Below are 27,784 nucleotides of genomic sequence, written 5' to 3' on the forward strand. Positions count from 1 at the left end.
TTAATTTTATATTTGTAGGAGAAGTATGTGTTTTTTTCGGGAAGGGGGGATTACGTTTTTAAATTTTTAAAAAGACTCTTGACAGTCTCATAGAGGTGACAGCAGGAATGAGTGGGAGGAGTACATTTCAGGCAGGAATCTTGAAGGTGAAGATCTAGGTCAGGGGTTGGCCGACTTTCTGTAAAGGGTGAAATAAAGTTACAAGGTCTTTGTTGCACCTTTTAAACTCGGTTATTGTAGCATGAAATCAACCATAGAACATGACCTCAGGGTGGGTCCTTGGGATCAAGCCCTGTTTCAGCTCTGCTTGAGATTCTCTCTCCCTCTTTCTCTGCCCCTCCCATGGCTCTTGAGCTCTCCCTGCCCCCTCTAAAAATAATCTTTTTTTTTTTTCTAAAAATAATCTTTTTTTTTTAAATCTTTTTTTTCATTTTTATTTATTTAGGATAGTCACACACACAGAGAGAGAGACAGAGAGAGGCAGAGACATAGGCAGAGGGAGAAGCAGGCTCCATGCACCGGGAGCCCGACGTGGGATTCGATCCTGGGTCTCCAGGATCGCGCCCTGGGCCAAAGGCAGGCGCTAAACCGCTGCGCCACCCAGGGATCCCTAAAAATAATCTTAAAAAAAAAAATTAGGGGCTCCTGGGGGGCTCAATTGCTTAAGTGTCTGCCTCAGCTCAGGTTGTGATCCCAGGGTCCTGGGATAGAGCCCGGAGTTGGGCTCCCTGCTCAGCTGGGAGCTCCTTCTCCCTCTCCTCCCTGTTCCTGCTCTCTCTCAAATAAAATCTTGGGACATCTGAGTGGCTCAGCGGTTGGGCGCGCCTTCGGCTCAGGATAGGATCCCGGGGTCGGGGGATGGAATCCCGCGTCGGGCTCCCTGCATGGAGCCTGCTTCTCACTCTGCCTGTGTCTCTGCCTCTCTCTCTGTGTCTTAGGAATAAATAAAATATTTTTTAAAAATCTTAAAAAAACAAAATTAAAAATTGATAGTATCCCAAATTTAGTCTGCGGGCTATAGTTTGCCACTCCCCTGACCTGGGATAGCCCAGAGTGTGGGGAATAATTCAAGACAAGGTTTAGAAGTAGATCACAACCAAGAAATGGTGGTAATGAGTATCGGGTTAATTGTTCTCAATTTATTTCTCTGACAATGGAAAGGTGTTGAAGGTTTTTTTTGGAGAGGAGTAACACTCTTGTGTTCTAGATAGATCAATTTGGTAACATATGATGAAGTGAAAATGGAAGAACTGAATTGAAGATAGCATTTAAAAGATTGCAACCTCAAATAGCTGGCAATTTCGTTTATCAAAAGAAGTCCTATGGGAAAAACTGACTTTCACACAAAAAATTTTTGGAAATTAAGGCCCATTGTGCCCTAATTCATAGTTTGTTTTTTATCTTACTATTCTTATTGGATCTATTTCAGGGGATTTCATGTTAGTCGGTCTGGAAATGGCTTTCTCACCCTTTGCAATAAGATTTATGCTTTTACATGTTACATCAATCATTAGCTGGTAGGGACCCAAGTTGTATCAGGTTTCTTTTTTAAACTCACAAGTTCTGTTTCTAGTAGGAGGCAAAATCTAGATTCAAACATGTATAATTATAGTGTCAGGGCTTTTGGGAGAGAAATCTACAACCCAAAATGACAGGAACTGGAAAACACTTGGCAAGTACTAATTCCATCTCCTGGGTTTAATCCTAACAATCCCTAAGAGAAAGCCAATTAAAAAAAAATTAGTAAAAGCAACATGAAAACAATTTGTTAATTATAATAGTAGTATAAATCTTCTTTCTAGTATTTTTAAAGATTTTATTCATGAAAAAAAATTAAAATTAAAAAAGAATATTTTATTCATGAGAGACACAGAGGCAGAGACATAGGCAGAGACATAGGCGAGACTTGATCCCAGGACCCCAGAGTCCTGGGCAGGACCCCAGATCCCAGGACCTGAGCCAAAGGCAGATGCTCAACCACTGAGCCACCCAGGCACCCCTAAAGATTTTTTTTCTTCCTTTTTTCTTTCCAAAGATTTTATCTATTTATTCACGAGAGAGAGAGAGAGAGAGAGAGAGGCAGAGACACAGGCAGGGGGAGAAGCAGGCTCCTCACAGGGAGCCCAACTTGAGACCCGACTCCGGGTCCGCAGGATCAGATCAGGCCCTGGGCTGAAGGCGGCACCAAACTACCAAGCCACCCGGCCGCCCTCCCTAAAGATTTTTAAGTTATCTCCCCACCCAATGTGGGGCTCAAACTCAACAACCCTAAGACCAAGGGTCGGGTTCTTTACCCACTGAGCCAGCCAGGCATTCCTCCCTGATGTTTTTCTGAGGACTAAATTTTAATGTGGGTTCCACAGACACTACTAGCAAAAAAGAACTATAATCTAGAAGATTGACATGAGCACTTAAAAAATTAAAACAAGTGAGAACAATAAGATTTATGAGGGGATTTTCTAATAAGAATTTAGATTGGCAGCCAGGTGGCTTAGCGGTATAGTGCCGCCTTCAGCCCAGGGCCTGATCCTGGAGACCTGGGACCCAGTCCTACGTCGGGCTCCCTGCATGGAGACTGCTTCTCCCTCTGCCTGTGTCTCTCTCTCTCTTATTCTCTCTGTCTCTCAGGAATAAATTTTAAAAATTAAAAAAAAAAAAAAAACTTAGGTTGTTGGGACACCTGGGTGGCTTAGCGGTTTGGTGCCCACATTTTGGCCCAGGTGTGATCCTAGAGTCTTGGGATTGAGTCCCACATCAGACTCTCTGCATGGAGCCTGTGTCTCTGCCTCTCTGTCTCTCATGAATAAATGGATAAAATCTTAAAAAAAAAAAAAAAAAAAAAAAAAGGGACACCTGAGTGGCTCAGCGGTTGAACATCTGCCTTTGGCCCAGGGCGTGATCCTGGAGTCCTGGAATCGGGTCCCGCATCGGGCTCCCAGCATGGAGCCTGCTTCTCCCTTTGCCTGTGTCTGTCTCTCTCTGTGTCTCTCATGAATAAATTAAAAAAAAAAAAAAACTTAGGTTGTTAATTTTGTATTTGTGAGGCAAAGTAGTAATCTGTTCTAGGTATAAAGAATAAGAAATTGGGTCATAATCATCTAGCTAAATATCACATATAGCAACTTAAATTACTTTATGTTCTCTGATGCCATCATCTTCCCCCCGTTTGCAATCATACGTCTGGTTTGGCTGTAATGGGAAGGGTTAAAAACAAGTGTGTTTCATGTTGAGCTTTTTCCTATTCTGAGTTTTGCTACCATTTTGTGGGCTGATAAAAGCATGAACAGCTCTAGGAGAATGAAGAGGTTAGCTCTTTAAAAAGCTAATCTTGGGATCCCTGGGTGGCGCAGCGGTTTGGCGCCTGCCTTTGGCCCAGGGCCCAATCCTGGAGAGCCGGGATCGAATCCCGCCTCGGGCTCCCGGTGCATGGAGCCTGCTTCTCCCTCTGCCTATGTCTCTGCGTCTCTCTCTCTCTCTGTGTGTGACTATCATAAATAAATAAAAATTAAAAAAAATAAAAAGCTAATCTTACTTTTTAAAATGAAATATATTTGGGGATGCCTGGCTGGCTCAGTTGGTGGAGCATGTGACTCGATCTCAGCTTCATGAGTTCAAGCCCTACATGGGGCATGAAGCCTACTTAATTAAAAATAAAAATAAAATGAAATATATTTAAATTCTCTAAAAATGGTATTGTATTCCAAATACTACCTTACAGTATATATACCTAGAGTTCATAGTACAGGAAATGAGACTATAAAACGAGTGATATGAGTGATACATGCTATTTCTATGTAAATTAGCAATATTCTCTGGGATCAGAAGAAATCAGGTAAAATTTGAAGAAGGAAATCAGGGAGAGGGAGAAGCAGGGTCCCCTCTGAGCAGGGAGCCCAACACGAGGCTGGATCCCAGGACCTTAGATCATGACTTGAGCCAAAGGAGACAACCAACTGAGCCACCCAGGTGCCCCCACCCCACCCCCATTTTTTTAAGATTTTATTTATTTGACAGAGACAGAAATCTTTAAAAAAATAATAAAAATAAAATCTTGGGATGCCTGGGTGGCTCAGTGGTTGAGCATTTGCCTTCGGCTCAGAGTGTGATGGAGAGTCCCAGACCAAGTCCCACATCGGGCTCCCTGCATGGAGCCTGCTTCTCCCTCTGCCTGTGTCTCTGCCTCTCTGTGTGTCTCTCATGAATAAACAAAAAGTCTTTAAAAATAAATAAAATCTTTTTTAAAAAAATAGAGCATTTTCCAGACAGAAAATCTAGCATATGTAAAGCAGGGGCAATGGAATTTTATAAGATCTGTGCAAAGTATATTGTGACTGGAGCTTAGGAGAGACTGTAGGTAAAGTAGAATGGTGAGAGTTAAGGCTAGAGCGGTGGATCCAGTCCAAATGGTGAAGGGCCCAAATGGCTGCTTAAGGAGTTTGAACTTATGTTGGCAACAAAGAAATTTTTAATAGGACTGATGCTATTGTGGGCACACAAGTTTCTTGAGTGTCATATTTGTCTCTTGTGTTTCTAACGCCAGACACATATGTGTCTGGCAAAAAAAAATGTTTGTAGAATATAATTTACCATCTGGAGTGGAGAAAGACTGCAGACAGACTAGTTATGATAGTTTAGGCAAGAGGTTAGAAAAAAAGCTCACTCAGAATTTTGATAAATTTCTGACCTTGAAAACCAATTAGAAACGGGGAAGAAATGAGGTTTCTACTTGGGGAGTTTCAACACTTGGGGTGTTGGTGATGCAACACCATCAGCTGAGACTGAAAGGGACAAATATAGGAGTAAAAAACATGATAACTGTATTGTATATATTAAGTAGTCAAGGGAAAGGTTTTTATTTTTTTTGGCTTGTTTAAGAATTAGGAGGGTTTTTATTTTTATTTTTTTAAAGATTTTATTTATTTATTGAGAGAGAGGCAGAGTCACAGGCAGAGGGAGAAGCAGGCTCCATGCCCGACGTGGACTTCTATCCCTGGTCTCCAGGATCACACCCCAGGCTGCAGGTGGCGCTAAACCACTGTGCCACCGGGGCTGCCCCTATTAGGAGGGTTGTTTTTTTTTTTTAAATTATATTTGAAGGATGAGAGAAGCCAATGGAAATGGAGGTACTGGAGAAGACAGGATAACAGAGAACAAAGTCTGGCATAAGGCAGGAAATGATAAAACCCAGGGAAAAGAGATGGTTTAGGAAGAGGGGAGGAGATGAAAGTAAGCCTAAGGGCTTTTAAACTAGTATGTGGATACATTCTAAACTCCTTTACACATAGAAAAACTCAAGACTTGGCTTGTAAGGATGGATCTCTTGTATGATATATATAGCTGGAACTATTTTTGGTATTCTAATCCTGGAATGTTACAGTTTTGGATTTATGCAATGGAATGAATGTTTATGTACTCCCAAAATTCATACAATGAAATCCTAAACCCAATGTGATGGATTTAGGAGGTGGGGACTTTGGTATGAGGGTGGAGTCCTCTTAATTGGTTATTAGTACCCTCATAAAAGAGACCGCAGAGAGTTCTCTCTTCCCCTCTTTCTACGATGCAAGAATACAACATAAAATTGGCAGTCTGCAAACCTGGAAGAGAGTCCTCAGCAGAATCTAACGGTGCTGGTAACCTGATCTCAGACTTCCACCTTCCAGAACTGTGAGAAATTTCTGCTTATAAGCCACGTAGTTTATGGTACTTTGTTATGTTTACATATTATACCCTTTTTTTTTTAAGATGGGGGGTGGCCACCTGGCTGGCTTGCTTGGTTAAGTCTCACTCTTGGTTTTGGCTCAAGTCGTGGTCTCAAGGTCATGAGATCGAGCCCCCCTCAGGCCCTGCCCTCTGTGTAGAATCGGCTTGAGATTCACTGTTGTCCCTCTGCCCTCCCCCTGGCTAGCTCAGTCAGAGCTTGAGATTCTTGATCACAGGGTCTTGAGTTCCAGCCCCACATTTGGCACAGTTTCCATTATAAAAAAAAGTAAGATCTGTCAATAGCCATATTCAAAGACTTTTGGTAAGTCCCCATTCTGGATCTTTTGAAGCATTTGACATAGTCTACCCACCATTCCTGTTTCTTGAAATGGCTTTCTCTTGGTTCTTATCAATCTCTGACTGACTGACCTTTCTCTGTCCTTCACAGACTGCTGTCCTCTAAATATAGGGGATTTCCCAAGTTCTATTCTCAGAGCTCCTTTCCATCACTAGTAGTGGCTAAACGTTCTTAATCACAATAACTTATTGGGGTGTATATATATATATATATTATATATATATAGTTTATTTATATATATACAATAAGGATTAATCACAATAACTTATTGGGGATATATATATATTATATATAGTTTATATATATATACAATAAGGATTCTCATTATTTATGGTAGTTATGTTCTGTAAAGTCACCACAAACACTGATTTAGTGAAAACTGAACCATTGCTCCTAGGAGAAATACAGGTTAGGTTTCTAAAAGCTTCTAGACAGATGCCTGGGTGGCTCAGCAGGTTAAGTGTGTCTGCCTTCTGCTCAGGGTGTGATCCTGTAATTCTGGAATCAGGTCCTACATCCAGCTCCCTGCATGGAGCCTGCTTCTGCCTCTGTCTCTTCCTCTTTCTCTGTCTCTCATGAATAAATAAAAGTCTAAAAAACAAGATAAAACCTTCTAGTCACATTTTCATTACTGATTGGTACATGATCTTGTTTTATATGTGTTTCTGTTTAAAGACACTTAGTTTGGGACGCCTGGGTGGCTCAGCAGTTGAACATCTGCCTTTGACTCAAGGTGTGATCCTGGGGTATGGGATTGGGTCCCACGTCGGGCTCCCTGCATGGAGCCTGCTTCTCCCTCTGCCTGTCTCTGCCTCTCTCTGTGTGTGTCTCTCATGAATAAATAAATTAAAAAAAAAAAAAAAAAAAAAAAAAGACAGTTTAGGGCAACCCTGGCGGCTCAGCGGTTTAGCGCCACCTACAGCCCAGGGCGTGATCCTGGAGACCCTGAATGGAGTCCCACGTCAGGCTCTCTGTATGATGCCTGCTTCTCCCTCTGCCTGTGTCTCTGCCTCTCCCTCTCTGTCTCTATGAATAAATAAAATCTTTTTTTTAAATATTTTTTTCTTTATTTATTTATGATAGTCACAGAGAGAGAGAGAGAGAGAAGCAGAGACACAGGCAGAGGGAGAAGCAGGCTCCATGCACCGGGAGCCCGACGTGGGATTCGATCCCGGGTCTCCAGGATCGCGCCCTGGGCCAAAGGCAGGCGCCAAACCACTGCGCCACCCAGGGATCCCCTAAATAAATAAAATCTTAAAATATATATATATACTGTTGACTCATTAACATTGAACTCACAACCAACAGCGCTATAACTCATGCCTGAACAAAGCTTATCTAACACTTGTATTTTCTCCAGAAGGTATGTCACAGCCTTCTTGCACCTAGGAAAGCTACACATCACTTCAATACACGTGAAGGCTTCTTTAAACTGCAATAAAAGAATGCAAAAAATGTGTGACTATACCACAAAAACATGTTTGCAGTCTGAGATCTGAAACAAAACAACTGTGCCACAGCTCAGTATGTGCACATCAGGGAACTTTTTCACTGCTCTGCATGTCTGTGGATGATCATGAATTCACAGATGTGGAATCCGTGAATAATGAAGATTGACTGTATATGCATATGTATATTTACAAATTAAAAACTTTAATTTAGAAATTAAAAAAGCACCCAAGTGGTGCAGTGGTTGAGTGTCTGCCTTAGGCTCAGATCATGATCCTGGGGTCGTGGGATGGAGTTCCACATCAGGCTACCCACAGGAAGCCTGCTTCTCCCTCTGCCTATGTCTCTGTCTCATGAATAAATAAAATCTTTTAAAAAACCCAACTTGTATTAGCAGCTACTAATGTTATTAATGTACTTGTCTTAAGTACCTGCCTCCAAACCAAACCAAGCAAAAACTCTTGAATTCCTCGAGGCAGGGAGACAAACTTATCTTTATATCTCCATCCCAACAGCACACTACTGAGGTTTTGAGGGTGCTGTCATCTATTACTGTTATATATAATCCAAAGGTTCCTGAGAAGACATAACAGTAGGGACCTACCATCAAATGCACAATATTTTTGAAAAGAGTAATCTTGTCCACTATCTTTACCTCATTTTTTAATCTTAGAGAAAATCCTAAGGAGTCAGGTCCCTATTCCCTCTTCTCTGGGCCCTACGCAGAGTTTTCTCTCTCTCTCTCTCTCTCTTTTAAAGATTCCATTCATTCATCCATCCATGAGAGACACACAGAGAGAAAGGCAGAGTCACAGGCAGAGGGAGAAGCAGGCTCCATGCAGGGAGCTCGATGTGGGACTCCATCCCTGGGCCCCAGGCAGCCCCCCAGACGGCCCTCTGTGGCACCTTTGTACAGACCATATTGTAATTCCTAGGTGGTTACACGGCCCCTCCCTGAGATGGAGGTTGGGAGAACCACTATAAAACTTCAAAATGTGGGATCCCTGGGTGGCGCAGCGGTTTGGCGCCTGCCTTTGGCCCAGGGCGCGATCCTGGAGACCCGGGATCGAATCCCACATCAGGCTCCCGGCGCATGGAGCCTGCTTCTCCCTCTGCCTGTGTCTCTGCCTCTCTCTCTTTCTCTCTGTATGACTATCATAAATAAATAAAATTAAAAATTAAAAAAAAAAACTTCAAAATGTGATTATATTTTTTGTTTGCAAGGGGGAGGAGAAGGCACAGCAGAAGGAGGAGCTTTGCGGGACTTAGGGGCCGAGGCTTGTGAGAACTTCAGCTACTTCGTTTCTAGGTCCCTTCTTTATGGCTTTCTCCAGGTTCTCTATTCTGCAGATACCTGTGACAGCTAGAAGTTATCGGTGTTCAGGATTTGATGTTCTTCACCCTTCCTGGTACAAGAGTGAGAGCAAAGAAAGAGTTTTTAAGAAAGAAAGGGTGAGGGATCCCTGGGTGGCGCAGTGGGATCCCTGGGTGGCACAGCTGTTTAGCACCTGCCTTTGGCCCAGGGCGCGATCCTGGAGACCCGGGTTCGAATCCCATGTCGGGCTCCCGGTGCATGGAGCCTGCTTCTCCCTCTGCCTATGTCTCTGCCTCTGTGTGTGTGTGAGACTATCATAAATAAAAATTAAAAAAAAAGAAAGAAAGAAAGGGTGAGACACCTGAGTGGCTCAGTGGGTGAGCGTCTTCCTTTGGCTCAGGGCGGGATCCCGGGGTCCTGTGATCGAGTCCTGCGTCAGGCTCCTTACTGGGAGCTTGCTTCTCCCTCTGCCTGTGTCTCTGCCTCTCTCTCTCTCTCTCTCATGAATAAATAAATAAATTATATATATATATATATATATATATATTTTTTTTTTTTTTTTAAATTGTTCAGGGCAGCCCCGGTGGCGCAGCAGTTTGGCGCCGCTTGCAGCCTGGGGTGTGATCCTGGAGACCCGGAATCGAGTCCCACATCGGGCTCCCTGCATGGAGCCTGCTTCTCCCTCTGCCTGTGTCTCTGCCTCTCTCTCTCTATGAATAAATAAATAAAATCTTTTTTAAAAAAAGTTCAGCAAATAAACAAATATGGCAAAATAATAGTTGTTGACTCTGGAAAGGAATATAGCTATTCATTGCACTAATCTTTTTACTTTATGTATAAAATTTTTCACATTATCTATCTATCTATCTATCTATCTATCTATCTATCATCTATCTATCTATCTAACAGTTCTTACACATGAAGAAATCAAGAAAGTAATTCTCACACATTTTCCTAAGCCTACTTTAACTCCCTCACAGAAGTGAGAATCCATTTTTTAAAAAGAACCATTTGAATCTACCTACTTCCATCACCATTTCTCCCCTTCACATTTGTCTTTGGTAAGAAAGTCAATGCTTCCTCTCCTTTGTATTTAAAGATTACCTTTTGGTTTTCCTTTCCTTTAGCCTCCTTTCCGCTACTTCATGAGAAACAACTCTCAATTTCTTACATTCCTTTTCTCTGATAATTGTGAGTAGGGGAGAGGAAGAAGAGAGGAATTTTTTTTTTTTTTTTAATTCAGAGAGAGAGGCAGAGACACAGGCAGAGGGAGAAGCAGGCTCCATGCAGGGAGCCCGAGGTGGAACTCGATCCCGGGCCTCCAGGACCACACCCCGGGCTGCAGGCGGCGATAAACCTCTGCTCCACTGGGGCTGCCGGAAGAGAGGAATTTTGTATCTTGATTTTGTCACAATCTAAATCATGAGATAGATCGCTAATAAAGTTGGTACTCAGTGCTTAAATTTTATTGTTGAAACAAATTTATTTTTAAAGATTTTATTTATTTATTCATGAGAGACACAGAGAGAGAGAGAGAGGCAGAGGGAGAAGCAGGCTCCCTGCAGGGAGCCCGAGCCCGATGTGGGACTCGATCCTGGGACTCCAGGATCACGTCTGAGCATCTAACTCTTTTTTTTTTTTTAATTTTTTTAATTTTTTAATTTATTTATGATAGTCACACACAGAGAGAGGCAGAGACACAGGCAGAGGGAGAAGCAGGCTCCATGCACCGGGAGCCCAACGTGGGATTCCATCCCGGGTCTCCAGGATTGCGCCCTGGGCCAAAGGCAGGCGCCAACCGCTGCACCACCCAGGGATCCCTGAGCATCTCACTCTTGATATAAACTCAGGTCTTCAACTCAGGGTCATGAGTTCGGGGCCCCGTGTTGAGCTCCATACTGGGTGTGGAACCTATTTAAAAATAAATAAAATAAGGTGAATTTTTCTCCCCCTAATACTTTGGGGCCTCCTTTGTCTATTGGGCTTAAGGGGAATGGGATGTCAAATTTAATAACATGCCATGAGTAAAATATGAGAAAAGTGAACCTCAGGATATTCCAAAATAAAAACATTTTCCTCAGATAAGTTTTAAATTATATTTTCCTGGCTTTAACTTCCATTATGTGGACAATTGGGAATTGACTGCAGTTCTAAATGCAGCTTCTAAGAAGCTTGATATTTTGGTATATACTCCATCCTGTAAGTGTAAGTGTAGGCTTCTAACTCTCAGAGGAAGGAAGCAGCCTCTTTGCACCTTAAAGCCAAATTCAAGGAGTAAGAATGTTTATGTCAGACAACCTGTTTTCCTGTTTGGCTCAAGTCCGATAGATGGAATATTGGGCAAAATGAGACATATTCATGTTTTCTTATATGTGGTCAGAAAAAAAATAAAAGACTTTAGTATCTAGTTTTCTTTTCTTTCTTTTTTTTTTTAAGTATTTTATTTATTCATGAGAGACACAGAGAGAAAGAGAGAGGCAGAGTCACAGGCAGAGGGGGAAGCAGGCTCCATGCAGGGAGACCTTCAGCCCAGGTCTCCAGGATCAGGCCCTGGGCTGAAGGTGGCGCTAATCCGCTGAGCCACCCAGGCTGCCCTAGTTTTCTTTTCTTTATGCTAGTCGATCCAGAAATGGGTATGACAGGCCCAAATCAGCCACACATTTTACTTCACTGCTTCATGCTCTTTTGTAGATCACAAAAACAGTCATCTCTTTAACTGAAGATATCTCCCAGTGATGTGACTGGCCTTTCTATCGAAATGTTTCTAGCCATCATGTTGCAGTTCAGTAGCTTTTGCAGCATAGCAAACCACCACAAAGTGGCTTTAAACAACAATTTGTTATTGTTATTTTGTGTGTTGGCTGGCTACAACTATGTGACTTTTCTGCTCTATGTGTTATCAGCTGGGTTTACTCATATGACAGTCATCTAGAGTCTTGACGAAGACTGGGTGTGGAACCTATTTAAAAATAAATAAAATAAGGTGAATTTTTCTCCCCCTAATACTTTGGGGCCTCCTTTGTCTATTGGGCTTAAGGGGAATGGGATGTCAAATTTAATAACATGCCATGAGTAAAATATGAGAAAAGTGAACCTCATACAATGTGTGAGTGATACAATATGGCTCACACATTGGTCAGTAGGTTCTTGCTATTGGCTGGAACTTTTCTCTCCACCTAATCTCTCCAGCAGGATAGCTGGACTTCTCTACAAGGCTCCAAGAAGGTGAAAAGTGAAAACTACCAAGTCTCTTAAGTCCTGACTTTCAGGGCAGCCCTGGTGGTGCAGTGGTTTGGTGCTGCCTGCAGCCTGGGGTGTGATCCTGGGGACCTGGGATTGAGTCCCACATCAGGCTCCCTGCATGGAGCCTGCTTCTCCCTCTGCCTCTCTCTCTGTCTCAACAAATAAATAAAATCTTAAAAAAAAAAGTCCTAACTTTCAAATTGTCACAGTTTTATTTCCACCATATTCTCACGGTTAAAGCAAGTAGCGAGGCCAGTCCAGATTCAAGGGTTGGGGAAATAAATGCAACCTCTAAATAAATAAATAAATAAATAAATAAATAAATGCAACCTCTTGATGAGAAGAATAGGAATGGCAGGAACTATATTGGTAGTCACCTTTGCAGACAATCTATCACACATGGGAAAAGAGAAGACTAAAGAGACAGAAAATAACTTTAGTTGAGAAAAGAGGAGAAATATGAGATGAAACAGAGAAAAAACAATATAGGTGTGCTTCTACAATGCTTTTGTGGTCAGCTGAATTTCCCCAGGAAAACTAACTGAACGTACAAATGAATGAATATGTTTGTTCTAGTGAAGGAAGGAAACATCATGCATTTTGTCTGCCTTCTTGTTCTTTTTTTTTTTTTTAAGATTATATTTATTTATTCATGAGAGACAGAGAGAGAAAGAGAGAGAGAGAGAGAGAGAGGCAGAGACATAGGCAGAGAGAGAAACAGGCTTCATGCAGGGAGTCTGATGTGGGACTCGATCCCGGGTCTCCAGGATCAAGCCCTGGGCAGAAGGCAGGCGCTAAACCGCTGAGCCACCCAGGTGTCCCTGCCCTCCTGTTCTTAAGCCTAGAATGTTAAGGAAAATTCAAATAGACAGTCATACAAAATATAGATATAGTATTTATATATGAACTGTTGAATTTAGAAGATAGGTTAAGAACAACTGCTCAGGGAGAGAGAGTTGACTCCTGGCTGAGCAGAAAGCCCGACGTGGGGCTCGATCCCAGAACCCTGAGATCATGACCTGAGCTGAAGGCAGATGCCCACCGGGGAGGGCAGCCCCGGTGGCTCAGTGCTTTAGCACTGCCTTTGGCCTAGGGAGGGATCCTGGAGTCCCAGGATGGAATCCCATGTCGGGCTCCCTGCATGGAGCCTGCTTCTCCCTCTGCCTGTGTCTCTGCCTCTCTCTCTCTGTGTCTCATGAATAAATAAAATCTTAAAAAGAAAAAAAAAAAAAAAGAACAACTGCTTGAGTTCAAATCCTTGAACCACCACTTGGGCAGTTACCTCATTTCCCTGAGCCTTAGTCTCCTCATTTTTTTTTTTTTTAAGTAGGCTCTATGCCCATTGTGGGGCTTGAACTCACAACCAAAGGTCACACGTTCTACCAACTGAGCCACCCAGGTGCCCTAGTTTCCTTATTTTAAAATGGACTTAAAAACAATACCTATTCGGGGATCCCTGGGTGGCTCAGCGGTTTGGCGCCTGCCTTTGGCCCGGGGCGCGATCCTGGAGTCCTGGGATTGAGTCCTGCGTGGGGCTCCCGCATGGAGCCTGCTTCTCCCTCCTCCTGTGTCTCTGCCTCTCTCTCTCTATCATAAATAAATAAATCTTTAAAAAAATACCTGGGATCCCTGGGTGGCGCAGCAGTTTGGCGCCTGCCTTTGGCCCAGGGCGCGATCTTGGAGACCCGGGATCGAATCCCACATCGGGCTCCCGGTGCATGGAGCCTGCTTCTCCCTCTGCCTATGTCTCTGCCTCTCTCTCTCTCTGTGACTATCATAAAAAAAAATTAAAAAAAAAATAAAAAAAACAAAAAAAATAAAAAAATACCTATTTTATTGGCTTATTATGGGGATTAAATTAGATAATATACTTGGCACATTGCCTGGAAGAGAGTCAACACTGAATAAATATTAGTTATTCTTATTAAATCTATTAGGTCTGCCCTCATATGATAGAGAATCTTCCACTAGAAAGAATACTGTCAATGAGGGTTATAGCCCCTGTGCCAGAGGTAAGGCAATTATTTTGACCTTCTGGGTTAAGGACCTCATAACTTACTCATTTTGCTTTTCTCCTTGCTTCATAGACAAGCAAAGAGAACATCAAAACTATAATATTTACAATAGATGAACATTAGAGATCCCCTAACCTTCCATATCATGAACAAATCCTCAAAGGAACTCAACAGAACCCAACTTCTATTTGAGGTATTATTATCCAATAATAATGCCTAAAATTTGTAGACTATTTCAGAGTTTATATTGCCTTTTTATATTCATTATATTATAATTCTCACCATTCTACTGGGTATTATCCCCAGTAGACATGTAAGAAACTGGGTCTTAGGGGGATCAAATTACATTCATGCCCAATATCACATAGCTATTAAGTGTCAGAATTAGTATTTGAATCTGGTGTTACAATATCTATTAATTAAACTATTCCAGTGTAGAGAGTAAAATATTATGGGTTTGTTAGGTTAGAATTATCCTCTAGGTGCAGCTAGCATTCTAATTGGGAATTCAGACACCAGAGGAATTGCTAGAAGCACTTCAGTCATTTCAACTCTAATCAACATTAGATGTTTTACTTATTAAACCAATGAATGACAGAAATTAATTTATATTGGATAAATTAATAGATTGTTAGTTGGAAGAGTAGATGTTAGGGATTTTTTTTTAAAAGATTTTATTTATTTGAGAGACAGAGTGAGCATTATGAGAGCAGCAGAGGGAGAGAGAGTTGACTCCTGGCTGAGCAGAAAGCCCGACGTGGGGCTCGATCCCAGAACCCTGAGATCATGACCTGAGCTGAAGGCAGATGCCCAACCAACTGAGCCACCCAGGCGCCCCAAAGTTAGGGATTATTGCTGAAAATAGTGGTGCTGTGGATTAGATAAAATAATCAAATGCTTTTCATGCTTATATGAATTGATAATGGTACATGAAATGATAAAACACAAAAGCATTTCATTTTTTTTTAATTTTATTCATTTTTCATGAGAGACACACAAAGAGGGGCAAAGACACAGGCAGAAGGAGAAGCAGGCTCCATGCAGTGAGCCCGACGTGGGATTTGATCCCAGGCCTCCAGGATCACACCCTGGGCTCAAGGCAGTGCTAATCCGCTGAGCCACCCAGCCTGCCAAGCATTTTAGTTTAAATCTTTCAAGACCTATAACCTATGTCCTTAGGGATGGAGCCTGACATGTATATAAAAGGTTCAGTGTCTTGACATTGTGGTGGAAGGTTTGTGGTTGCCTGATGCCAATTCTAAGGGTAATAAAATCCTAATTTTGTTCTATTACTGCATTTATCTTGTTTAAAACTTCATGCCAAAGCATGGTGGAATCATAGAACATAGTGCTTAGATTTTTTTTTTAAGATTCATTTATTTATTTATGAGAGACAGACAGAGAGGCAGAGACACAGGCAGAGGGAGAAGCAGGCTCCTTGCAGGGAGCCTGATGCGGGACTCGATCCCTGATCCCAGGATCACACTCTGAGTTCAAGGCAGAGGCTCAACTGCTGAGCCACCAGGCATCCCAGTGCCTAGAGATTTTTAAAATTATTTTGTTTTGGTTTATTAGTAAGTATTTAACACTAAATGTCATCTTCTAATTTATAAAGTTATGTTCTTTTTGTTACATCACGTGATTCCATCTTCTCCACTATATCTTGCTATAGGTTTTTTGTTTTTTATAAAGAGAAAACTGGCGGCCAGATGCAGAACTCCCTATGGGCGGGGAGGGGGAGAGGCTAGAGAGACCTCAGCCTGCAGACGGGCACAGACAGGGAGGCTGTGGCACCTGGAGACTGTGAGTGGTTCACCCGGCCCGTGGGCCAATGAGGATCCAGGCCAGATCCGCAGGCCTGCGCGGACTCCCTGCAGCCTCCCCATCTGCTATGGAGGGTGCCAGTGAGCCCCCCAACACCTGACTCCGGAGGAGCTGACGGAGCCGGAAAACACACGGCGGCTGAAGCTGGAGTTGCTGGTGGAGATCCAGTGCGTGTGGAGGCTCTCAGTGAGGCCATTGACAAGGTGGAAGGTCTGGAAGCCCAAGAAGGCAGTTAAAACCTTGCAACAGAACTAAAAGGTAGCAATGGGCAGCAAGAACTTCAACATGTGCCCCAGAAGGGGATCTAGTTCTTGGTGGAGAAGGAACTTCTCCAGAACATGCTCATTTCCTGTACCAGGGCAAGAGCCTGAACAACACAGGTATGGGGGCTTCCTTGGGGCAAGGAAAGGGCTAAACCTGCCAATGCTCCATGCCTTTGTAGGTCTGTAGGAGCCCACAGACCTCAGTCTAGTACAGACCCTCAGTCAGTTACTCTGGAGCTTTCTGCCTCCCCAAAGAGGCCCAGAAGACTGGCCATAGATGACAGGAGCCTTTGCCCAGTGATACTGCCTGTGCAACCCCAGGGTTTTCTAGTCTACAGGTGTATGTGAGGTGCTATCCTTCACCTGATCATGCTGAACGCCGGCCTTCACAATCCCAGTGTCTGGGACAAGCTGGGCCTGGAGCTCTTTGGGGCCATGAATCAAAGCATCAGTGAGGGTGGGAACTGCCTGAGGAGCCGCTCAGAAACCTCTACGACAGCATCTGAAATGAGCTCTTCAGTATTCCTGAGGATGATGGGAATGGTCAGACCCATACCTTCTTCAGCCTGGACGTGGAGGCCTGGCTCCTTAAGCTTGGAGGAGGCCAGGTGAAGGTGTGGAACTGGCGCTGCTTTATTGTCACAGACAACTGCCTCTACCATTTTGAGAACATGACAGACAAGGGCCTGGGAGGAATCATCCCTGTGAATAATCTGAACATCCAAGATGTTGACAAGCCTCAGAAACCAAACCACTTTGAGCTTTGCATCACCAACAACGTGGGGCAGCTCATCAAAGTCTGCAAAATGAAGGCAGATGGCAGGGGGTGTACCTGGCTTCGGCTCCCATGCAGGCGAAGAAAAGTGGATCAAATTCATTCAGGATCCTGTGAGGATAGGCCCTTTCTGTGAGATGCTGGTGGCAAGGAAGAAGCTGATTCTGTCAAAAAGGAGGGAGCAGCCCTGCCCCCTCGCTCCATTACTTACTGTGGAGCTGCCCTATCTTGGTGGCTGGATCCCTGGGTCCTGCTGTTGCAGATTCTGGTTTGGAAAATTCACCATCTCTATCACTGTTCTCTTATTTGCAATCAACACGCTGTTGGTAATTTTTTTTTTTTACACTGTTGGTAATCTTACTATTTAACCACGAGAGAGAGTTCCTACTTGGAGGGGCAGTTCTTCTAAATAACATATTAGCAAAGAGAATTCATCAATGTACAAAAGAATAATACCCTACAACTAAGTAAAGTTTATTTCTGGAATGCAAGAGTGGCTGAATATTAAGAAAATAAATCACTGGGGATCCCTGGGTGGCTCAGCAGTTTAGCGCCTGCCTTTGGCCCAGGCTGCGATCCTGGAGTCCCGAGATCAAGTCCCACGTCGGGCTCTTGGCATGGAGCCTGCTTCTCCCTCTGCCTGTGTCTCTGCCTCAATCTCTCTCTCTCTCTCTCTCTCTCTCATAAATAAATAAATAAATCGTAAAAAGAACATAAATCACTATCATTTATTGTTTTGTTTTATTTTATTTTTAATTTTTTTTATTGTTTTATTTTTTAAAGATTTTATTTAAAATCTGTCCCATGTCGGGCTCCCTGCTTCTCCCTCTGCCTGTGTCTCTGCTTCTCTCTGTGTGTGTCTCATGAATAAATAAATAAAATCTTAAACAAAAAATGAAAAGAGAGATACTGGTTACTTTGAATATATTTCTACGAAATAATAAGAAATATTGAATAATAAGAAAGATTGAATAAGAAGATTGAATAAGGGGATCCCTGGGTGGCGCAGCGGTTTGGCGCCTGCCTTTGGCCCAGGGCGCGATCCTGGAGACCCAGGATCGAATCCCACATCAGGCTCCCGGTGCATGGAGCCTGCTTCTCCCTCCGCCTGTGTCTCTGCCTCTCTCTCTCTCTCTGTGACTATCATAAATAAATAAATAAATAAAATTTAAGAAGATACATATAAAAAAAAAAAAGAAGAATATTGAATAAGAAAACATGCAGAAAAATGTTTAAGGCTTTTGACAAGGCTGTTCTTCAAAAAATCTGTATGTGCATTGAAAAACAGTAACAGGGACACCCGGGTGGCACAGCGGTTTGGCGCCTGCCTTTGGCCCAGGGCGCGATCCTGGAGACCCAGGATCGAATCCCACATCAGGCTCCCGGTGCATGGAGCCTGCTTCTCCCTCTGCCTATGTCTCTGCCTCACTCTGTGTCTTTCATGAATCAATAAGTAAAATATTTTTTTAAAAAAAGAAAAACAGTAACAAAAGACTTGTATAATGATATTTTTGCATGTACATAACATTACATATAGAGAGAAAATAAAGAACTATTTTAACATGTCCAGGATAAAAAGGGCTTGGGCAACTTTATTGCTTTTTCTAATTGCCCAGTGGAAAATTTTCTATCATAAGGGAGCAGTGTTTAAAAAACAAAACAGGGAACCCTGGGTGGCGCAGCGGTTTAGCGCCTGCCTTTGGCCCAGGGCGCGATCCTGGAGACCCAGGATCGAGTCCCACGTCGGGCTCCCGGTGCATGGAGTCTGCTTCTCCCTCTGCCTGTGTCTCTGCTCTCTCTCTCTCTCTGTGACTATCATAAATAAATAAAAACTAAAAAAATAAAAATAAAAAAGAAATGTTTAAAAAACAAAACAAAAAAAACAAAACAAATGTAGCAGACTCTTTGTTAATTCATTCTGGTTCTAACATGGGAAAATGCTAAATATGTCTGTTCATTCAACTATATAACAATTTTGAAAAATTCACCAATATGCAGCTTCTTATCCCTAGAGACATTGAACCATGAAGAGAAGCTGTAGTGAAATTAAATAGCCATTGAAATGTTCTTAGAAAATGTATTTTTCTTCCTTAGAAGTTACTGTCAGAACTTCATTGTTCCTAACTTTGTTTTAACCAATTCTCTTGATGAAGTGCAAGGAATGAAATAATACAGCAAATGAAATAATACAGAATGAAATGTGAACAACAGATTTGAACTATGTGAGTCAATTTACAGGCAGATTTTTTTCACACAGTACTGTAAATATATTGTCTCTTCCTTATGATTTTCTTCATAACATTTTCATTTTCTTTTCTAGCTTATTTTTTTGTAAGAATGCAGTATATAATATATAAACTATATGTTAATCAACTGTTTATGTTATCAGTAGGGCTTCTGGTCAACTTTAGGCTATTAGTAGTTAAGTTTTTAGGGAGTTAAAAGTTATACTTGGATTTTCTGTGTGTGGGCTTGGCATTGTTCAAGGGTCAGCTGTAATACAACAAATCCAAAGCAGCATGAGACATCGATTTTCAGCAAGTTAAAAATTTGCTCTAAAAAAATTTTTTTTCTCTAAGCATCAGTTGTCAATTGCTAATCAATAAGAATCAGTCAGCAAGTGAGGAAACCTAGGAACTAGGTTTATGATCTACTGTGTAAAGCTTTAGGCTTCTCTCCTATTTATTATCCCTCCTAATGTTTGGAATCATAAAAATTCTCATAACTAGCTTCTACTTATATTTGGTCGGGCCTAGCTCTACCTGCTTCAAATTTGAGGATATCTTTACTCGATATATTTTTTTAAAAAAATTTATTTATCTACTCATGGGAGACGCAGAGAGGCCGAGACACAGGCAGAGGGAGAAGCAGGCCCCATGCAGGGAGCCCGATGTGGGACTCGATCCCGGTTCTCCAGGATCACACCCTCTGCGAAAGGCAGGTGCCAAACCGCTGAGCCACCCACCCCCACCCTCACCCCCACCCCCACCCCACTTTACTCGATTTCACTGTCATCCTCAAAGTTGATTTCTTTTTAGACTAAAAACCAAATATAAGAGCTTTTTCTCAACTGTGTCCACATTCTGTGATTGGGAATCCTAATTGCTAAGGAGTAAGAGGCCAGTGTCTATAAAAGGAAATAATTATTAAAGGCTAATCAACGGGCTAGGAATTCTCAGCTCTACTTGAATAGAGGTAGAAAACAGGTAGGAGCAGAGTAACATATTAGGAAAATTGCACAAGAAATAGGATCTGAAGATCTCAACTAATTTTTTAATAGATTTTATTTTTGCGAGAGAGAGCGAGCGGGAGCGGGAGCGGGAGCGGGAGCGGGAGCGCAGGAGCAGGGGCTGGAGGGGCGGGAGCGATGGGAAGGGCAGAGGGAGGAGGAGAACAGATTCCCTGCTGAGTGTGGGGCCTGAAGCGGGGCTCCATCCCAGGACCCAAAGATTATGACCCCAGCGGAAGGCAGATGCTTAACAGATTGAGCCACTCAGACACCTTACAATTCTAATTTTATTCCTGGATCACCTTGGGAAGAAAAAAACTATACCACTTTTTTTTTTTTTAATTTTACCTCTTAATTGAACTTTATTGCTTTATAGAGAGTTAACAAAGATTGTACAAAAAGAGTATTGCAGGAAAAAGAAAAGAATATTGCAGGTTGCCTCAGTTGACATTAATATTGCCATTTTTATATATTTTTCTTTATTTCAAAGGATAAAATAAATAATATGTTAACGATTTCAGGAATTAATATTTTTTAGAGGAAAATAGATAAAATCAAATACATGAAGTAAGAACTTTAGTTTTGGTTGTTTCTACCTTCCTCCATTGAAAGGAATCAGTGGCTTTTTTGAGAAATAATTGATACAAAATCTGGGGCAGGAAAGGTATAAGGTGAGCCTGAGACATCTTGTTTATGCCATAAAGCAAGGCAGGTTTTTTTTTTTTTTTAATTTTTAAATTTTTTTGAGAGAGAGAGAGGGAGAGAGAACTCAGAGGGAGAAGCAGACTCCCCATTGAGCAGAGAGCCCTATGTGGGGCTCAATACCAGGACCCCAAGATCATGACCTGAGCTGAAGGCAGATGTTTAATCGACCAAGCCACCCAGGTGCCCCAAGTAAGGCAGCTTTAAAAAATTAATAAGGTTAGGCTTCCACTTCTAGACATAACAAAGAAACTGGCACAGAGTAACCCCTCCTATTTTAAGTGACTAGAAATTGGGAAAAAATATATCAAATAAATGTTTTTAGACATTGGACAACAGGCATAGAAACAAACAAGGTGAGAATTATAGTCATCGTGGCATTTTATGAACTCTCAACCTAGTGAAGTGGGGTCCAAGCAGAGCACTGCAGTCTGGCCTAGCTGAGAAGACAGGGGTAGACTTTGTGGAGGCGGAGTCAAGTGGAATTTGCTGGGTAGACTACTGATGAGGAAGGAACTATTCAGGAAAAAAGCCAGAACACTGCTCTAGCCAAGATGAAGTAACAGGGATCTGATCTTTTCAACTGAAAAAACAAAACAAAACAAAAAACCAAAAAACCAAAACTAACCTTAAAAAACTTGATTAAATATATGAAGCAATGGTTTTCAAGACATGGGACACCATGCAGTAATGGGCAGTGATTCCTGAAAGATGAGAAACAAATGAAGTAAACCCTATGATTCTCCCAGTTTATTGCTTGGAGAGAATTTCTAGGTCATACACAAGAAGAACCTAGAAAGAACTTGGCAGTCATCTTTAGTTAAAGAGATGGAGGCCAGGGTGGCTAGAGAGCACAGGACAAAGGAACAGAACGAAGAGAGCTATACACTAAGAGATTTTAAAAGATACCTTGAGGTTTCCTCTTGAATCATCTGCTGAGTACTGGTTAGCTTATTTTTTTCCTTTTTTTTAAGTAGGCTCTACATCCAACATGGGGCTGGAACTCATGACCCTGAGATCAAGAGTCACATGCTCTACTGACGGAGCCAGCCAGGAGCCCCTGTTTAGTGTATTTATGTGAGGAAATCACTTAAACCAGGTAAAGAATCACCTGAAACAAAGAGAGTAACCTCTGAATCTCACATAAGACCAGGAATAGTGTGTTCCCACCTGCCAGAATAGAGGACCTTGTAATTCCCTGGGTACAATACTTAGAAATTTGCTTGAGCATTTTTTTTTTGGTATAAAAATCAGAGAAAATTGGGATTAATTACCCTAAAGAAGAAGAAAAATGTTTAAAAAAAAGAGGAAAAAAATCAAAGCAGAGAAGTAACTAAATATATTAATAATTTTGAGGCATACAGGGAGAAAATAAGAACTTAAGAGTCATTTAATAACAAGCAGAACTTAATACAAAATCATTTTCACTCGATTTCCAAATAGTCACATATCTAATGTTGAGGGGATCTCCTACGGTACCTTCTCATGTTATATTTTGCAATCAAATCCAAATATTAGCAAAAATTATTTTGAGATTACCAACGAAATAGTTTATTTTTGCCAGTGACGAATAGAGACACCAAACACATATTTGAAGGTAGGACATCTAGAAATATAAGAGATCTAGACTCTACAAACCTCCAGAGAGTAGAGTCTATTAGCTGTTTCCTTCTTCTTCCCCATGCTCCTTCTGATGTCACTTCTCATCTATCCCATTATAACTGTCTTCCAGCTGATGGTCAGCCTACAACCACCACACCCCCGCAGAGCCACCTTACAGGTATTGGCCAGAATAATTCTTTTGTTGTTGTTGTTTAAAGATTTTATTTATTTATTTGACAGATAGAGCACCAGCAGGAGGAGGGGCATAAGGAAAGGAAGAAGCAGGTTCCCTGCTGAGCAGGGAGTCACACGTGGGGCTCAATCCCAGGATCCTGGTATCATGCATGACCCGAGTTGGAGGCAGATGCTTAACTGACTGAGCCACCCAGGTGCCCCTGCCCAGAATAATTTTTTTAATTCTTTTTTTTAAATAAAGATTTTATTTATTTATTCATAAGACACACACACACACACAGATACACACACAGAGGCAGAGACACAGGCAGAGGGAGAAGCAGGCTCTATGCAGGGAGCCCGAGGTGGGACTTGATCCCGGATCTCCAGGATCACACCCTGGGCTGAAGGCAGGAGCCAAACTGCTGAGCCACCCAGGGATCCCCCAGAATAATTCTTATCTCAGTTCTAATTGTCTCATTTTTGTGCTCAAAATAAATATATAAAATATTCTTTTATGGTTTAAGAAGACTCACATTTATTTCAATTCACCTCTAAGTCTCTTGGTTTCTAAGCCAAAATTATGGCTAATATTAACCATTAGCATTTATCAATTGCTTACTCTGTGTTAGGCACTATACTAAGCATATGTATTATAACATGCAGTGCTCCCTCAAGCCCACTGAGGTTTTCTGGAGAACTATCACAGGAGATTGTGGAGAGCATATGTAGAAGATGAATTAAGTTGCTTTCGCCTGGGCTGCTGAGTGATTGCATAAAGCAGAGCCTGCTTGCTACTTGTTGTATGAATAAAAATAAAACTTCTACTTTATTTAAAAAAAAATTTAAATAGTGGTGGTAGGAAAAAATTGGTTCTAGACTAAACTCTGCTCTGACGGCATATAACAAAGTTTAAAAGCAAGCCCTGAAAAGATGAAACTATTTCCAAGTAACGTAACTGTCCCCAAAACAAATCTCAAGAATATTTATAGGAATAGAAAAATATCCAGAACCCAACAAAGTAAAATCTGTATGTCTGGGCACTCATTTGAAAATAAAATTTCTTTTTTTTTTTTAATATTTTTTTTAATTATTATTTATTTATGATAGTCATACAGAGAGAGAGAGAGAGAGAGGCAGAGACACAGGCAGAGGGAGAAGCAGGCTCCATGCACCGGGAGCCCGACGTGGGATTCGATCCCGGGTCTCCAGGATCGCGCCCTGGGCCAAAGGCAGGCGCCAAACCGCTGCGCCACCCAGGGATCCCTACTCATTTGAAAATAAACGCACATACAAAGAAAGAGAAAATAGTATCCAATTATGAGAAGAAAATTAATCAAATGAAACTAATTCAGAAAGTATACAAATGTTAGAATTAGTAAACGAAGATTAAAACACTTAAAACTTTATTTCATATGTTCAAGAAGCTACAGAAGAAAAAAAAAGAAACTACAGAAGATTCTGAGAAGATGATGGAGTAGGACCAGGGGCCTGTCACTCCACCTAGGCAGCAGCTGCACTGGCAAAATCAGTCTGATGTAACTATTTTGGAACTCTGGAGCCGAGGAAAGGCTTGCAACTTCCAAGAGGAGACTTGGAGAGTAAATTTTAGCTGGTTTTGATCAACTTTAGCTGTTAACATAGTAGCACCTACCCATCCTCCACTCCTAGCCCCACAGCAGGCAGCTATGCGCATGTTCTAGGAGCAGCTTGTGAGAACCAGAGTGGATAAAAAGGATCCTCTCCTCCAAATGTTGGTAATCTCTGTTCTTATCTCTGATTGCTGCTTCTGATCACAGAGGTACAGACGAAGACAAGGATGACTACTGTTGTTATACATCTCCCTCTGACTGAAGTGACTTTCCCAAGGGATTTATTTATTTATTTTAAGATTTTATCCATCTATCCATGACACCACACACACACACACACACACACACACACACACACACACGGAGGCAGAGACACAGGCAGAGGGAGGAGCAGGCTCCATGCAGGAAGTCCGATGTGGGACTCGATCCAGGGTCTCCAGGATCACGACCTGAGCCAAAGGCAGATGCTCAACCACTGAGCCACCCGGGTGTCCCTGTCTTTGGCTTTTGACAGTTTTACTGTAATGTGTCTCTATAGACAAACATCCAAAATTCAATTTAATATGTTTTTACCGTATTAGTAGAATAAGGGACAAAAAATCACATTATACTCTCAATGGATACAGAAAAACATTTGAGAAAAGTCAACACTTTCAGGATAAAAACACTCAAACTAGAAATAGGAGAGAACTTCCATATGATGAAGAGCATCTAAGAAACAGTTACAGCTGACATCACACTAATGCTGAAAGACATAATGGTTTTCACTCAGATCAAGCAAGAAAAATAAAAGGCATTTCCTGTTTATAGATTAGATGATTTATTTTTTTATTATTTTTTTAGATGATTTAATTTTGTTGAGACGGCAATACATCCAAGACTGATCCAGAGATTCAGTGCAATCCCTATCAAAATTCCAGCTAGCTCTTTTGTGGAAATTGCTAAGCAGATCCTAAAATTCATATAAAAATGCATGGCACCTGGCATAGACAAAATAATCTTTTTTAAAAAAGATTTTATTTATTCATTCATAGAGACACACAGAGAGAGAGAGAGAGGCAGAGACACAGGCAGAGGGAGAAACAGGCCCCATGCAGGGAGCCCCACGCGGGACTCGATCCCAGGCCTCCATGATTATGCCCTGGGCCGAAGGTGGAGCAAAACCGCTGAGCCACCCTGGCTGCCCCTGGACAAAATAACAAAATAATCTTGAAAAAGAAAAAGTTGAAAGACTCATCCAAAAAAAAAAAAAAAAAAAGAAAGAAAGAAAGAAAGAAAGACTCATCCTTCCATGTTTTTTGTTTGTTTGTATATTTAAACTGGCCATTTGGGCAGCCCGGGTGGCACAGCGGTTTAGCATCTGCCTTCAGCCCAGGGCGTGATCCTGGAGTCCGGGGATCGAGTCTGGTGTCAGGCTCCCTGCGTGGAGCCTGCTTCTCCCTCTGCCTGTGTCTCTGCCTCTCTCTTTCTCTCTCTCTGGTCTCTCATATATAAATAAATAAAATATTTTTAAAAATAAATAAACTGGCCATTTATTAAGCACTCACAGAGTTCCAGGCATTGTACAAAGCATTAAAACATTTGTTGGAACTCTTTTAGAGGAAAATTGCTTATTCTGTTTTACTCATTTTTGCATGGCGTTGACATTTTAGTTCCACTGTCATAAAAAGACCAGTTCTTCAAAACTTGCTCAAGAAACAAGTTTCTGATCCATAGAAGTAGATCATGCAGAAGTTTCCCTGTCAACTGTCACACTATGTTCTCTCCCACTGAAACCACCCCGCTTCCTCCTCTGAAGCCTCCACCTCCATCTCCTCTTCCACTTCTAAAACCTCCACCTGTACCACCTCTGCTACCTCCTCCTCGACCTCCCTGGTCACCACCTCCAAGAGGTAACCACCTGGATGTTGAGTGACAGCTGTTTACATGGGTCTATATAAAACTTCTGCAGTTTTGGGGCACCTGGGTGGCTCAGGAGTTAAGCCTGTGCCTTTGGCTCAGGTCCTGACTCCAGGGTTCTGAGGTCGAGTCCCACGTCGGGCTCCCTGCATGGAGCCTGCTTCTCCCTCTGCCTGTGTCTCTGCCTCTTCCTCTCTCTCTCTCTCTCTCTCTCTCTCTGTGTGTGTGTCTCTCATGAATAAATAAATAAAATCTTCAAACAAAAAAAAAAAGGAAAAATAAAAATCTCTAAGTTGTCCAAATATTTCATCCACTTTGCCAATTTGTTCTTTGTTCTCTAAATAAACTAGAGCATTGAAATAAGGCACCTATTTCCATCTGTAGTACATTTACAAACTATGTCATCATCCCGGGGATGCAGGAACTCTCCTAATAAAACTCCATGTTCCGGAGGTCCTTGGTGTTGGCCTTTGGCGGCCACCTCCTTGTCCAAATCCTCCTCTGCTGCCACCGGCTTCCGAAGTCACCGCTTCCACCTCTGAAGTGGGCAGTTGTTGCTGCTGCTGTGATTGAAGCTGCCACCCCGATTGAGGCCTCCACGACCTCCGCCCGGAAAAGCCTTGCTTACCCCACCGGGGCCACATGCACCTCCATCCTTCCATCCTTGGAAACTTAGTACAGAGGTAAAGCAATCAAGACTGTGGTCTGGGGATAAGGATAGATACAGAGACCAATGGAATAGAATTGAGATCCAGAGATAAACTTTTCTATTTGGTTAATCGATTTCTGACAAGAGTGTCAAGACAGTTGAATGGGGGAAAGAATAATCTTTTTTTTAAAATTTTATTTATTTATTCATGAGACACACAGAGAGAGAGAGAGAGAGAGGAGAGAGAGGCAGAGACACAGGCAGAGGGAGAAGCAGGCTCCATGAAGGGAGCCGGATGTGGGACAGGATCCTGGGACTCCAGGATCATGCCCCAGGCCAAAGGCAGGCGCTAAACCGCTGAGCCACCCAGAGATCCCCAAGAATAATCTTTTTAATGAATGATGTGGGGACTACTAGATATGCAAAAAAAAAAAAAAAAAAAATTGGACCTCTACCTTATATTGTGTATAAGGATTAGCTCAAAATGGGTCAAAGGCTTTTATATTAAGAACTAAAACTAGGGCAGCCCTGGTGGCACAGTGGTTTAGCGCTGCCTGCAGCCTGGGGTGTGATCCTGGAGACTAGAGATCGAGTCCCACGTCGGGCTCCGTGCATGGAGCCTGCTTCTCCCTCTACCTGTGACTCTGCCTCTCTCTCTCTCTGAATAAATAAATAAAATCTTTAAAAGAAAAAAAAAAGAACTAAAACTATAAAATCCTTAAAGAAAAACATAGGTGTAAATCTTTGTGACATTGCATTAAGCAATGGCTTCTTGCATTTTACACCAAATGTGTAAGCAACCAAACGGAAAAAGATTTTATAAATCAGAATTGAGCAAAATTTGAAAATCCTGTTCTTCAAAGGATACTCTCCGGAAAAGTGACAAGATAACTCAGAATGAGAAAAAATATTTGTAAATCATATATCTGATAAGGGTCTAGCATACAGAGTATATAAGGAACTATTCCAAGTCAACATTAAATGCATAAATA

The 27,784-nt window shown here is 42.0% G+C and overlaps 1 pseudogene; it reads left to right on the forward strand.

Annotated features, from left to right (window-relative positions):
- The first annotated feature begins 5,560 nt into the window (after positions 1 to 5,560).
- Positions 5,561 to 26,819, forward strand: LOC112922215 (cytohesin-2-like; annotated as a pseudogene).
- Positions 26,820 to 27,784: the final 965 nt, after the last annotated feature.

Source organism: Vulpes vulpes, unplaced genomic scaffold (genome assembly GCF_048418805.1).
Source record: "Vulpes vulpes isolate BD-2025 unplaced genomic scaffold, VulVul3 u000000674, whole genome shotgun sequence".
NCBI classification, from domain to species: domain Eukaryota; kingdom Metazoa; phylum Chordata; class Mammalia; order Carnivora; family Canidae; genus Vulpes; species Vulpes vulpes.